At 38.0% G+C, this 15,730-nt stretch overlaps 1 pseudogene; it reads left to right on the top strand.

Annotated features, from left to right (window-relative positions):
• The window catches only part of LOC148697400 (uncharacterized), a 49,723-nt pseudogene that overhangs the window by 3,518 nt on the left and 30,475 nt on the right, over positions 1 to 15,730 (top strand).

Raw genomic sequence — 15,730 nt, forward strand, 5'->3', positions numbered from 1 at the left:
TAATTAGTTAGGGGAAAGTTTGAAGCCATGAACATGTTTGAAATATGAATTGATTTCTTCCAATTGTGATTTGTTAAGTTGTGATTGTAATTCAATTATCATGTTTATTAAAAACTTGTTTTTGTATGTTGATTAGGGATGCATACTTAGTCTTCATGCATAAACTCGATGCTAGTTTATAAACGAGTTTCACCTAATCGTCACAAGTTTATAAACATGAGTAGTGAAGGTTGCTAGTCACAACCGCGTTAATTGAATTCTTGGCAAAAGTATCATGCATTCATAGTTACAATTGCCTCGTCAACACTTATAATTCTCATAGAGCATAATGATCTCTCATTGTATCTCTTCTATGCATTCATGTTGAGAACCATTGGAGAATGATTTGAATTGTCGCATGCATCATCCAATTCAATAACATAAGGAAAATTTGAGAGTTAATTAGTGCATCACGGTTAACTTGGGGTGTTGAGCATCATAGATAATGAAAAGCAATTGGAGAATCGATTCATATATAAATGTGTCATGTGTGGAGAATGGACCTCTAACTAATCCATCCATCATCTTGTTTCTCAAATCCGTTTATACAATCTGCCTAGTTTATTAACTTGTTTTATTTAATTTAATTTCGTCAAAACCTTAATCCCCCTTTACTTTAATGTCCAATTTAGTTAGAAATCAACTTAGTTTGTGCTTTTAAGTGTTTTGATTCATTTTATTTCCCAATTTCGTCCAGATTCACCAAAGTGCTCAAAACTGCCCAGAAAGTGATTTTAAGGCAGTTTTGAGTGTTTTGGGTGATGTTTGAGTCTTTTGGTTTGTCTTAGTGTTTTAAAGTTTAGTTTTGCATTCTTTGAGTCTAGTATAGTGTTTCATATTGTTATTTTACGTTTTTGAGTCAAATCCAAGTGGTTAACAATCCCTCCTAATCCTCGGTCCAGAACGATCCCTACTTATACATATACTACAATTTGACGAAAAGAGGGTTTAATTTGTGTGCGTATAAATCTCGCATCAAATTTTGGCGCCGTTGCCGGGGATTAGCAAAATTGCTAATCCCTTGTGTTTTTGCCGTATGTTTTTAGTGTAATTTACCTAGTTTTCTCATTTTGTTTTGTTTTCTTGGTTTAGGTACTAGTGCATGACGCGGAGTTCTCAAACTGTGCATGCACATATCTTGGACTTTAACGATGATTTTGAACGTGATTTGAGAAGAAAGAGGAGGCATCCCGAACCTAGTGAACCTAGTTCAAGTTCAGAGGCCGAATCTGAGTTTGAAAGTGTGGAAGAAGAAGTTATGGCAGCAGACAATCGGACCATTAAAGAGCTTTCGGCCTCGGGGTTGGCCAATGCCGCACCATTATGCATTCAATACCCCGCGGCTGCCCAAGGCAAGACCGATGAATTCGAGTTGAAGTCAAGCTTGTTGCACCACATTCCGAAATACCATGGGCTTTCCATGGAAGATCCCAACAAGCATCTCAAGGAGTTCGAGGTTGTTTGTTCGAGCATGACACCCATAAATGTCGATGGGAACATTCTAATGATGAAAGCTTTTCCATTCTCTCTTGTGGAAAAGGCTAAGGATTGGCTTTATGAATTGGCACCCGGGACCGTTACTTCTTGGGAGAGCATGAAGAGAGCGTTCTTGGAGAAGTTCTTCCCTACTTCAAGAGTCATTCTCTTGAGGAAGAAAATTAGCGGAATCCAACAAAGTCAAGGAGAATCTTTTCCGGCATACTACGAGTGTTTTAAAGCCCTTGTTGCATCATGTCCTCAACATCAAATGAAGGAGGAGCTTCTCCTTCAATATTTCTATGAGGGCCTTCTTCCCATTGAAAGGCAAATGCTCGATGCTTCGGCGGGAGGTGCATTGGTGGACAAAACTCCTATGTCGGCCAAGACCCTAATTGCAAACCGTGCTCTAAATGCACAACAATATGAAGGACTTGGGCAAAGGGACCCCCCACGGCAACAAGTGAATGAGGTAAGTTCTCAATCCGACCTTCAAACTCAATTAGCTAATCTTACTTCTATTGTGTCTCAGATGGCCGAAGGAATGAAGATACAAGGACCGATTGTATGTGGTGTATGTTCTATCCAAGGACACCCTTCGGAAAAATGCCCACAATTGATTGAGAATGGGGGATGGGAGAGTGCAAATGCCATTGGATTTCCGAGCCACAATCAACCAAGGAATGATCCATATTCCAACACATACAATCCGGGTTGGAGAGACCATCCAAACTTCAAGTGGAGGGAACCTCAACAACCTCAACAACAAGGAGGCTTTAGACAACAACCCCCGGGGTTCTACACCAAGCCATTCGGCCCCAATCCAAACCAAGCACAACCTGCCCAAAACAATCAAGGTACGTCGTTGGGAAATGAAACACTTCTTAAATTACTTACCAATTTGTCTCAGGGGCAAGAGGATCAAACCAAAGCCATGCAAAACCAAGACAAAAGGGTGGATCACTTGGAGAAACAAATTGGGCAGATTGCGGAATTTGTAGGACAATTCCGAGACAAAGGCAAGCTCCCTAGCTCAACCATTGTCAATCCAAGGGGAGGATTCGAATCTGCCAAGGCAATCATGTTGAGAAGTGGTAAGGAGGTCGAAACCACCCCAAGCACGTCCAAAACAAGTCAAGAAGAGGACGTGTTGCTGCAAGAAGAGGAGGAACAAGGAATAAAGGCCACGGCAAGGGTGAAAGAATCTTTGCCGCAGCCCCCTATTGTGCCAAAACCGTCCAACATGCCTAAGGTAAGTCCAAATTCGACTTTGTCAAGTTCTATTCCACTAAACGTGCCCTTTCCTAGCAGGTTTAGGCAATCAAAGAAGGAGGAGAGTGAAAAGGACATTTTGGAAACCTTTAGGAAAGTTCAAGTCAACATTCCGCTCCTTGATGCAATCAAGCAAGTCCCTAAGTATGCCAAGTTCTTAAAAGAGCTTTGCATCACTAGGAAGAGGATTTCGACCAAGGAAGTGGTGAAGGTAGGTGAGAATGTGTCCGCCATCTTGCAACGCAAACTACCTCCCAAATGCAAAGATCCGGGTAGTTTTACCATTCCTTGTGTCATTGGTAACACTAGATTTGAATCTGCCATGCTTGATTTAGGTGCTTCTATAAATGTTATGCCATATTCCATTTATGCATCTATGAACCTAGGAGTGTTGAAAAATGATGGTGTTATCATACAATTGGCCGATAGATCTAATGCTTATCCAAAAGGAGTTTTGGAAGATGTTTTAGTGCAGGTTAATCATTTGATCTTTCCGGCGGATTTCTATGTTCTTGAGATGGATGAATCGGATCATGCACCCTCGCTGCCCATTCTACTTGGAAGACCATTCATGAAGACGGCCCGGACTAAGATTGACGTGTTTAATGGAACTTTGTCCATGGAATTTGATGGGGAAGTGGTTAATTTCAATCTTTCTGATTCCATTAAGTATCCTAGTGAAGATCATTCATGTTTCTCTATTGATATTGTTGACTCTTTGGCGCAGGGATATCTTGAAGATTTGAATGACGATGCACTTGAAAAGGTCATTACAAGAGGTGTAGAAGTCAAAACCAAGGAGGCAAGCTATATGCAAACCCACGGCACACTTGAACTACCCTATGCCGTGCCTCCTAGTGAGGAATTCCTTGAAGTAGTTGCTGCCCTTGAGTCATTACCTAAACATGAGGGAAAGTTTCCTAACCGTGAGTCCATTCCCATTTCGACTAACAAATTGCTTCCATCCATAATTCAGGGACCTATTCTTGAACTCAAACCTTTACCAAGTCATTTGAAGTACATTTTCTTGGGGGAAAACGAGACACTACCTGCCATCATCTCTTCCTCCCTCACGGCATAAGAGGAGGAGAAATTAGTTCGTGTATTGAAGGAGTACAAATCTGCCCTAGGTTGGACATTGGCCGATATTAAAGGTATAAGCCCTACAACTTGTATGCATCACATATTTCTTGAGGAGGGGGCCAAACCAACTAGAGAGGCTCAACGCCGTCTTAACCCTCCGATGATGGAAGTTGTGAAAAAGGAGATAATTAAACTTCTAGATTGTGGAGTTATTTATCCTATCTCCGATAGTCGTTGGGTTTCACCTATCCAATGTGTGCCTAAGAAATCTGGGGTAACGGTTGTGGAGAATTCCGAGAATGAGCTTGTGCCTATGAGAATTCAAACCGGTTGGCGGGTATGCATTGATTATAGGAAGATAAATTCCACCACAAGGAAGGACCACTTCCCATTGCCGTTCCTAGATCAAATGTTGGAAAGGTTAGCAGGTCATTCCTTTTATTGTTTTCTTGATGGTTATTCCGGTTATAACCAAATTGTCATTGCTCCGGATGATCAAGAAAAGACCACTTTTACTTGTCCCTTTGGAACGTTTGCATATCGACGCATGCCATTTGGCTTGTGTAATGCTCCTGCCACGTTTCAAAGGTGTATGGTAAGCATATTTTCTGATTATGTTGAGAAGATTATTGAGATATTCATGGATGACTTTAGTGTTTTTGGTGATTCATTTGATCATTGTTTGGATAATCTCACTTTAATCTTGAAACGTTGTGTTGAAACAAATCTTGTTTTAAATTGGGAAAAATGTCACTTTATGGTTAAACAAGGTATTGTTTTGGGTCATATAATCTCTGAAAAAGGAATTGAAGTTGATAAGTCTAAAGTAGATCTTGTACGCTACTTACCCTCTCCTACTTCGGTTAGAGAGGTTCGTTCTTTTCTTGGTCATGCAGGATTCTATAGACAATTTATCAAGGACTTTTCCAAGATTGCACAACCCCTATGCCGCCTCCTCCAAAAAGATGTGTCTTTTGAGTTCAACGAGGCATGCGAGAAGTCATTCAAGCATCTCAAAGAGCTCCTAACCACGGCACCCATCATAACTCCCCCGGATTGGTCCATTCCATTTGAATTGATGTGTGATGCCTCGGATTATGCACTTGGGGCTGTTTTGGGTCAAAGGAAAAATAAACAGTCACATGTTATTTATTATGCTTCCCGCACTTTAAATGATGCTCAATTGAATTATTCTACAACCGAAAAAGAACTCTTGGCGGTTGTATTTGCTTTAGATAAGTTTAGATCATATCTTCTTGGTACTAAAGTAATTGTTTTCACTGACCATGCAGCCTTGAAGTATCTTCTCACCAAAAAGGAGGCTAAGCCAAGACTCATTCGTTGGATGCTCCTACTTCAAGAGTTCGATCTTGAAATCCGAGACAAGAAAGGGTGTGAAAACGTGGTGGCTGACCACCTAAGTAGAATGGTGCGTGAGGAAGAGTCCACCCCCATTTTAGAAACGTTTCCGGATGAGCAACTTCTGTCCATTGAGGTAAGAACCCCTTGGTATGCCGATTTGGTCAATTTCTTGGTGTCTAAGCAAGTTCCTAGTACCCTAAACAAGTTCCAACGTGATAAACTTGTTCATGATGCACGTTTTTATGTTTGGGATGATCCATATTTATGGAAATTCTGCCCAGATCAGATTGTGCGTAGATGTGTGCCCGAATCTGAATTTAATTCCATTCTTACATTCTGCCATACTTATGCATGTGGGGGACATTTTGGCACCCAAAGGACAGCCCTAAAGGTGTTACAATCTGGATTTTATTGGCCTAATCTCTTTAAAGATGCTAAAATGTTTTGTTTAACATGCGATAAGTGTCAAAGAACAGGTAACATAGGGCCTAAGGACCAAATGCCACAACAATCTCTCTCATTTGTGGAAATTTTTGATGTGTGGGGTATTGATTTCATGGGCCCCTTCCCTCCATCTTTTGGTTTCACTTATATCTTGCTAGCTATCGATTATGTTTCCAAATGGGTGGAAGCCAAAGCCACCCGTACTAACGATTCTAAGGTTGTTGCAGATTTTGTGAAATCTAATATTTTTGCTAGGTTTGGGATGCCACGAGTTTTAATTAGTGATGGGGGTTCTCACTTTCATAACCGCACCATTGAAGCTTTGCTCAAGAAGTACAACGTTACTCATAAGGTTTCCACACCTTATCACCCTCAAACTAATGGGCAAGCGGAGGTTTCAAATAGGGAGATCAAACAAGTCATAGAGAAAACCGTGGGACCCTCAAGAAGAGATTGGAGTTTGCGCTTGGACGATGCATTGTGGGCCTATCGTACGGCTTACAAAACTCCCATTGGCATGTCACCTTTTCGGCTTATATATGGTAAGCCATGTCATTTGCCCGTTGAGTTAGAGCACAAGGCACATTGGGCTGTGAAAACCTTCAATTTGGACATAGACGCTGCTGGAGTTCATAGGAAGCTCCAATTAGATGAACTTGAGGAGATTAGGAACGAGGCTTACGAGAATGCTCGCATCTACAAGGACAAGACGAAGGCTTATCATGATAAGATGCTTCGTACCAAAACGTTCTCCAAGGGGCAGAAAGTGTTGCTTTTTGATTCAAGACTTCGGTTATTCCCTGGTAAGTTACGTTCTAAATGGATTGGACCTCTTGTTGTTACTAATGTTTTTCCTCATGGTGCAGTCCAAGTCCAAAGCTTAAAAAGTGGCCACGAGTTCAAGGTGAACGGACATAGATTGAAGCCATACTATGAGAACTTTGTGGAGCATGTCGTGGAGGAGACCCCACTCCATGCCGTGGGCTCCAATGGAGCATGAACGTGTCTTCGTCCGGCTGCAAGACGTTAAAGAAAGCGCTACTTGGGAGGCAACCCATGCAATTCAACAAAGGAAGCTCAAGGAATCACTCCAATTCCAGATTTGCGTTCCTAAACCCTTCACTTTGTTGTTTATTTCGAATCTGCCTATTTAGTTGTTTTACTTGCTGTTTGTGTGTTTCTTTGTGTTTTGTGTGATTTTATGCTTGAAACATTGAGGACAATGTTTGATTTAAGTGTGGGGGGGTAACTAAGTGTTTTTGATGCAAATTCATGGGATTTTATCACCCTTTACTTATAGACTTGTTCCTTGCTGTTTTAAGTGTTTTTAAGCAGTTTTGGTGTGTTTTAGTGTGTTTTGAAGTAAAAATCCGAAAATCACATAAAAATTTGAAAAATTTGTTTTAAAAACCCAAAAAGAGTTGTTTTCAAAGTGTTTTTGTGTGTTTGTTTTTGTTTTAGGGTACCTTTCAACACAATGATGAGGATTCGGTTTGTAATTACATGGCTGTTAAAGAGAGTGATTAACATGGATGAAAGTTTGATTTACTCTTTGTGTATGCTTGGTTGTGATTATAACTTATGACTTCACATGCAATCATAAAAAAAAAAAAAAAAAAAAAAAAAATCAGTTTTTGTAACATGCTTGAAGGAAGGAACTCAAATTAACGCTACAACCTTGTGAGACTTGAGCCTAAACGTTTATTTGGAGAGTTAGAATCTGTGCATTTTTGTTTTCTAAGTCGTTGCATGATCTCATTATTCTTTGCTTGGTTACTACTTAGAGGCGTTTCATCATTTAGTTCCAAATGCTAGAACTCATGCCCATTTCATTCAAAGCATGTTATTGATTTGCATAACACAGATTCAAGATGAAGTTGTGTAGTGACCACTACCTTAGCCATATTGCCGTGTATCCCATGTCATTTTATGTTTAAGTTAACCCACATTATCCTCACCTAGCCTAGATTAGGACCATCCACACCCTTGTTCTTAAAGCTTAGTAAAGCATGATTCAAATTGAATTTCTTTTGATTTATGTTGGCAGAAAACAAGTGTGGGGGAAGTGTTCTTGTGTGAGAATTTGTGTGCCATAGGCACGGCATGAAAGAAAAAAAAAAGAAAAAAAAAAAAAAAAGAGTTGAAAAGTTGTGAAAAAGAGTTCCAAAGTATTGTTTGTTGAAGTAAGGGTCCAAAACAATGAATTCGGCCCTAAGGAGTTGTCTAAGTCTTCCCCTTGTGTTTTAAAGTTAATTTCTGCAATCTAAATGAATTCTAAGTCTTAAGTACACTACTTTGCTTAATATTACTTGAAGAACGCTTGTTCTCCTTATCTTTTCTTTGTTAACCACTACCCCAAGCCCCGTTACAACCCTTGACTTCATTCTTGAGTGTTATGTGTTTCAATTTGTGGAGTTTGAATTTGGTATGAGCATATGGTCATTGGTTCTCGCATCTAAGTAGTAGCATTCCATTCATGAGATCATTTCTAAACATGCTTATTAACTCCATAAATTGCGTTCTTTGTTATACGTATATGTGAGCATTCGTTTTCATATTTACATCAATCTTCTCACATATAACTAGTATAGGGTGTGTAGTTAGAAAATCTGAGTGAAGATTGAGTGCATATCTTGTAAGGATTGAGCAAATTCTCTAAGGCATGTTACTACATTCAAAACATTCTTTTAATCGATTAATTGTGAACTAGTAAGTGGTGACTATGATTAAGTATGTTCTCAATTGTAAAGATGACTCAAATCTGTGGGGATGATGATTTTTAACATGTCATGTACCATTGGAAATCCCTGAGGTGAACGTTGGAAGGTTTAGGTTATGTTTTGTTTCTTTGTTTTGCTCGAGGACTAGCAAAAGCTAAGTGTGGGGGAATTTGATAGGAGCATATTTATGCGCCTTAGTTAGCTAGTTCTTATGCATTTATGTTGTGTTTTCTTACTTAATTTAGTGTTTAAAGTCATTTTCGTGTGTTTATAGGTTCATATGGCTAAGGATGCAAAAGGATGCCTTTCGGAGCCTTTTGGAGCAAATTAGAGATTGGAATGGATTGCATATGCTTAAAGCCAAGTAGATGGACGAAATTGAAGACCAAAGGAATGAAAATGAAGAACAAAGAGTTCACATTCATCACCAACACAACCATGCATCCACACATTCTTTCCCCATCATTGCCGTGCAAAACACCATCATTGCACCACAATCCCCTTTTGCCGTGGCCTTTCTCCATCAATTACAGTCACATTCCACATGCAACCTAGCTGTCAAAGCACATGCACTCCCATCCTTTACCATTGTAGCCACATGCACATTCCACTTCATCATTTCAGATTTCCACCATCAACAAAGAACCATTCATTAATCATTTACACTTTAAATAATCAACCCACATGCACCAATCAAACATAAACCCATTCACCACCAGAAAACAACCATGCCGTGGGTTCCCATTCCAGATTTCCAGCATTCCCTTTTATTTTCTGTCAAAACACATGCATTCCCACCCTTTAATCACATGCATTTCAGCCACATGCATCTCCCATCACCATTTCAGCTTTCCACCTAATTCCTAGTCATCATGTTCCCCCCATTTCACCTATAAATAAGCATGCATTGCAGCCACAAAACACACACTCTTCCATTTCAGAAAACCATCTCTCATACACATTCATTCACGCCAGAAATTCCTCCTCTCTCTCTAGCACTACCATACTTCACCATTCTTCATATTTTCTGCCCAAAAACACTCCTTGCCTTCCCCTACATCCATCCCTACCCTAAACACATCATTCTACATCATCCATAACCCCCAAAACTCACCAAAACCCCTTGTGCCGCAGCAACTAGAGGAGAAGAGGCCTAAACGTTCATACAATTCAAGATTGAGTTGTTGGAATTTTTAGGTGTACTTCGATTCTTGTTTTCAATGTTTACTTTGTTATTACTCTCTAAGTTTGTTGTAATCATGAGTGGCTAAACCCCTAATTAGTTAGGGGAAAGTTTGAAGCCATGAACATGTTTGAAATATGAATTGATTTCTTCCAATTGTGATTTGTTAAGTTGTGATTGTAATTCAATTATCATGTTTATTAAAAACTTGTTTTTGTATGTTGATTAGGGATGCATACTTAGTCTTCATGCATAAACTCGATGCTAGTTTATAAACGAGTTTCACCTAATCGTCACAAGTTTATAAACATGAGTAGTGAAGGTTGCTAGTCACAACCGCGTTAATTGAATTCTTGGCAAAAGTATCATGCATTCATAGTTACAATTGCCTCGTCAACACTTATAATTCTCATAGAGCATAATGATCTCTCATTGTATCTCTTCTATGCATTCATGTTGAGAACCATTGGAGAATGATTTGAATTGTCGCATGCATCATCCAATTCAATAACATAAGGAAAATTTGAGAGTTAATTAGTGCATCACGGTTAACTTGGGGTGTTGAGCATCATAGATAATGAAAAGCAATTGGAGAATCGATTCATATATAAATGTGTCATGTGTGGAGAATGGACCTCTAACTAATCCATCCATCATCTTGTTTCTCAAATCCGTTTATACAATCTGCCTAGTTTATTAACTTGTTTTATTTAATTTAATTTCGTCAAAACCTTAATCCCCCTTTACTTTAATGTCCAATTTAGTTAGAAATCAACTTAGTTTGTGCTTTTAAGTGTTTTGATTCATTTTATTTCCCAATTTCGTCCAGATTCACCAAAGTGCTCAAAACTGCCCAGAAAGTGATTTTAAGGCAGTTTTGAGTGTTTTGGGTGATGTTTGAGTCTTTTGGTTTGTCTTAGTGTTTTAAAGTTTAGTTTTGCATTCTTTGAGTCTAGTATAGTGTTTCATATTGTTATTTTACGTTTTTGAGTCAAATCCAAGTGGTTAACAATCCCTCCTAATCCCCGGTCCAGAACGATCCCTACTTATACATATACTACAATTTGACGAAAAGAGGGTTTAATTTGTGTGCGTATAAATCTCGCATCAGCAGCTAGGAATGATTAAAGAAGGGAATGCATGTGGAATGACAACTAGATTGGTTGGTGGAAAGCTGAAAATGCAAATGGGAATGTTGGAAATGCAAGGGATAGGCACGACATCGGTGTGTTTGGTGCAATGATGAAAGAACAAGTGCATGTGGCTGAATTGGTGGTGAATGATTATGAATGCATGTGGATAAAAGAGGGGATATGGCTGCAAGGTTAAAGGGCTAGGGTTTAAGTACATAGAATGGGCTTAAAATAGGGTGGTTTGCATGGCAAGGGAAGGGGAGAAGGGATAAGCCATGGCAAGGTTATGTAATTGGGCTAGGGCCATTGTTTTGTATCCTAAAGTGCCTCAAATTCGTCCAACACCTTGGCTCCAAACATAAGCTATCCATTCCAAGCCCAATTTTGCTCCAAAATGCTCCAAAATGCACCTTTTTGCTTCCTTAGCCATATGAACCTAGAAACACACGAAAATGGCATAAAGGACTAAAATAACTAAAGAAACACAACGTAAATGCACGAGAACAAGCCAATTAAGTCGCATAAATATGCTCCTATCATGTTTAGCCACGGTTTGCAAATTCAATTAGGATATATGGGGAATTCTCCAAGCTGGTTGTACCTAAATTTGAACCTTCAGACAAAATTCCTATCAACGCACTAAGAAGCAGATCACAAACAAAGAAAATCAAAGAGAGGTAAATTACAATGCATCATTAAGGTGACTAGCTAAATCCCATCTATGGCACCAACAATCGTTCAATTCTGGTTTTTGGTTTTTATTTTAGTGTTGAAGATGTTCATTTCCAAAAGAAATGAGTTGTGAAGAACTTCATGATGGAATGATGCAAATGATTAAACATATGTATTTTGTTTTGGGCATTTCACTTCAATATTCAGCTGAAGCACAAACCATAAGAATTAATTTCTTTTTTTTTTTTTGGCAATAGCTTGAACAACAACAGAGCTTGCAAGACATGTATTTTGTCATGTTGCATGCACAAACAATATATGTGAATTGCATGCTGCTTCTGTTCCTTATGCAAATAAACTTTATTTTGTGACCACAACTTTTGTAATAAAAAACTTTTATTGGAAACGTTTTTTTTTTAATATATATTGATTCTTGAGGCCAACGGAATAGAATATAAATGCAAACAAAATTGCTTATTTTACCATCTTAGTCACTCATCTCTTGGTTATTTCAATTATTTGAAGATGATTGTGTTAATTTGTGGATTTGTGAGATTTACTCAAGTCAAATGTGCATTATCTAGAATGCGCTTGTGTTCCTGTTGGTTTTTTTTGGTGTATCATTGTGTGGAAATTATTCACTGCTGTTGTGCATTATGGTTTCAAAATCCGTAGCAGAGTGGGCAGTTTTTCTGGTAACTTCTAAATTCAAGGGTTTTTGACAAACGATAACATTAGTAGGTTAATTGTTAGTTGTTAGGGCGATGGGGATTAGTGGGGATCAAACCCGCAGCAGAGTGCATAGGTATGATTGTTTTCGCGATTGTAGTAAAGCACCATTTGCTAAATTCTAGGGATATTGAAGGTAGAGAAGAATGATTTCTTCATTATATGTGGATAAGAAAATGATTAGACATGAAAAAAATTTCTCCCTCATAATTGTACCATTTTGGAGAGGATTGGAATGGATAAGTTTTCTTCTTGAGTAATCCATCTCATACCTTCAAATAGATCACTGTTTATTCATTCTTAATTCATCATACCTTTAAAATATTGTATTATCCATCATACTATAAGATTTGAACCTAGAATTTAATTTCTTGATATACGAGCACTGTTTAAAACTGTTGGATCAACATAAGACAGTGTTCATTCGAAAAAATGCATTTGTATGACATAACTTCCTTTTTAATCTCTTTGGCATGGTAAGTGCAAAGCGTTTCTTATAATTATTCACTTTAATTGTTTATCAAGTTGTTCGACAATCTCAAAAAACAAGGAAAGATCCAAAATCTCTATTTTTTTTTTTTCACTTTCTAATTGAATTATTTCGTTCGGAAATTGGCTGAAATTTTTATTTTTTTATAAAATCCTAATATCGTCAATATCTAATAGATATGTTGTCAATGTTTGATAATTTTAATTGCTCAACAATTGAAATTTGTAAATTTATCATTTCAATTTGTTTCTTTAATTTGTTTTTGTGATAATTTGAATCTCTGCATTGAAATTATTAACCAAATTTAGTTGTATGGTTGGTTGTAATGACCATGTTATGGGTGTCAGAAATTATACCTGATCCATTTGGTGCTTCTATGATCCATCTATCTAATCTACTACCATGGACCCTGGACTAGCCTCCCTCAGAAATCCTGATCATCTTCTGAAACGTGGAATGGTCAAGTCTAATTGAAAACGATCCAACTTAGGATACAAATATATGGCTGAGAAGAAGCCTTCTCTGGTATATGAATATAAATGATGAATGATGAAAGATGAATTACGAATCATGCGCTCAACATTCACAAGTTGTAGTCCGTATATGCATATGTATGTGTGTATATGTATACATGTGTGTGTGTGTGTGAAGTGATATACGTAAAACAAACATGTGAGGGCTATCTGATTTTTCTACACAAATATGTATGTATTTTTGGAGGCCCTGGCATGCATGCTGTCATTGAACTGATTTGGCCACATGCTCATGAGCTCCAATTTTGGTTTCTTTCTTTAAAAAAGATACAAAAAGGACCTTCAAGCCAAAAAAAAAAAAAAAAAACTGGTCAGGATCAGAGCAGATAGATTTCTTTAACATGAATTTCTGTAGACCAGTGTGAGTCAGTCAGTCCATAAGCAGGAGAGGACCTGGGCTGAGAGAGAGAGAGAGAGAGAGAGAGAGAGAGAGAGATTCATCCATTTATTACAATGTTGGAAACGAGCTGTAGAGATGGAGACAGTACAAAATCATTTTAATTTTTGTCCTCTAATCCACGAACAGCGTTTTTGTATGTAGATTCTTGATTTTACCCTTTGGTTTTTCCTTTTTACCCAGCCTAGCTCTCAAAAAGGTTATTGCCATTCAACTGGTTCTGGTTGTGTAGTTTTCTGTGTAATGATAGGGTTTCAAGCTTTTTTATGAGCAGACACAAGTAACAATTCAGGATCAATATACCTTTCCGAGTAAGTTATGGCTCCAATATCTGGTTGATAATTGCTTCTGTTAAGAAAATGCAAGTAGGTAATGCCAAGCAAATTAAGCAACATGATATTAAGTTGTGGAATGGAATAGCTAATGTAAATTACTTGTGTTGATGCCAAAAGTTGGACCAACGAGAGAGCACATAAATAGATAAAAGATGGAAAAGTAGACACGTTAGTGGCGAAGCTAGAATTTTATTCATATGGAGGCGTAAAAAATGATTCTGGTGACAGAAAGTTGATAACATTTCGATAAGTTTAATACTTAACAAACATCATGTCAAAAGAAAAGATGAAAAGATAGCCTAATTTCTAATAAAGATAATTTGAACTCAATATCGAATTTAATGTATATGAAAATATAATAGGACTAAGCGACTAACCTCACATTATAATTACTTGAGAATGATTTTTTTTCCTTTACACAGATCTCAAACCCTAAAAACATTATGTGACTATTGTATTCTTGAATCTTTTGACGTGCCTACATATATGATGCATACTTGTTTTAGCTAACGATATTATTATAACTTATTTGTTTTATAACCTAGTTCTTTCTGTCTTTTTAGAATTGGGTTTTGGGTTTGTTCTTGAGTGGGTCAATCAAATGACACGGGCTTTAACTTGTGGGGGCTTTATTACGCCAACAATTTACCTTTGCAAATTAACAGAACAAGAGCCTGCACTTTGTCTTTTAAGCGGGCGCAGCTGCCCACACTAGGCATGGTGTAGCTCCGCCAGTGGCACACACGACACGATGTATGTGGTTTACTCAAAGTTGCACATCTACCATGTTTGTAGTTCTCATCAAGATAAATTCCTGTTTCATAATATAATGGATTGGTTTAAGCACCAATCCCTTCTTAAGTGGGTGAGTGGTATTCCTTTTTGCTGGCAAGGGAGAGTTTCCTATTATTGTATCTCCCACTACGATGTAGGACTCTCCAAAATTGTTGTGGTGATTTGCATGTTTGTGCTCCCTGTAAAGTGTTGTCAGCTTATCATTGGCTATGGTTGGAGCCTATCAACATGTGACACATGACTTCTTGTTTGAACTTGTTGCTTGGTCGGTCACACTACAAACAACTTAGTTTAACAATAATGAAACACTATATATATTGCCAATTACCTACAAGTATTTACATATTTAAGGCTCGTTTGTCACTACTTACGTAGAAAAGACTTAGACCATCTCCAACGGAGATGGTTAAAAGGCTATATGCTAAAAGATAACCCGTTTTGGTAAAAAACCCCATCACCAATGGCGGGCTAGGCCAAAATGTATGGAACCCATCAGACCAAAAGTTGGCCCAAGAGCTAATGGGCTTGCTACTTCTAGCCACCCTCCAAGCCCGATTCTTGGGGCCCATCTACCTTCCACCAGCTCACTGACATCAGCATGCAATGACTAGCTGATGTCATCTAACTCTTGGATTTTTTATTTTATTTTATTTTTTCAGATGAAAGTTAAAAAACAAAATTTAAAAATTCTAATTGTTTTTTTTAACTTTATAAATACCTATGACATTTCTACTCCATTTCTCACATCATTTTCACCCATACATATTATCTTATCTCATTTCATTCCAATTTTTCACATTCTATTCACTTCAAACACTCTTTCCTACACACCCCAAGCGCTCTTTTCAAATGGTCACATCTTTAACCAAAGGAAAGGGATGAACTCCAAAAGAAGATGAAGCTCTTTGCAAGACTTATAAATGAGTCTCTGAAGATAGTATCAAAGTATTTGTCAATCAAGTGAAGGCATTTGGACTCGTACGTCCAAAAAATACTATGAGTTTTACGAAAGAACCACTCCACCGAACCCTAGAAACCACGAGAGTTGTTATTCCAAATGGAAAAAA

This window comes from Pyrus communis, chromosome 4 (assembly GCF_041283825.1).
Source record: "Pyrus communis isolate YQ-2024b chromosome 4, ASM4128382v1, whole genome shotgun sequence".
Lineage (NCBI taxonomy): Eukaryota > Viridiplantae > Streptophyta > Magnoliopsida > Rosales > Rosaceae > Pyrus > Pyrus communis.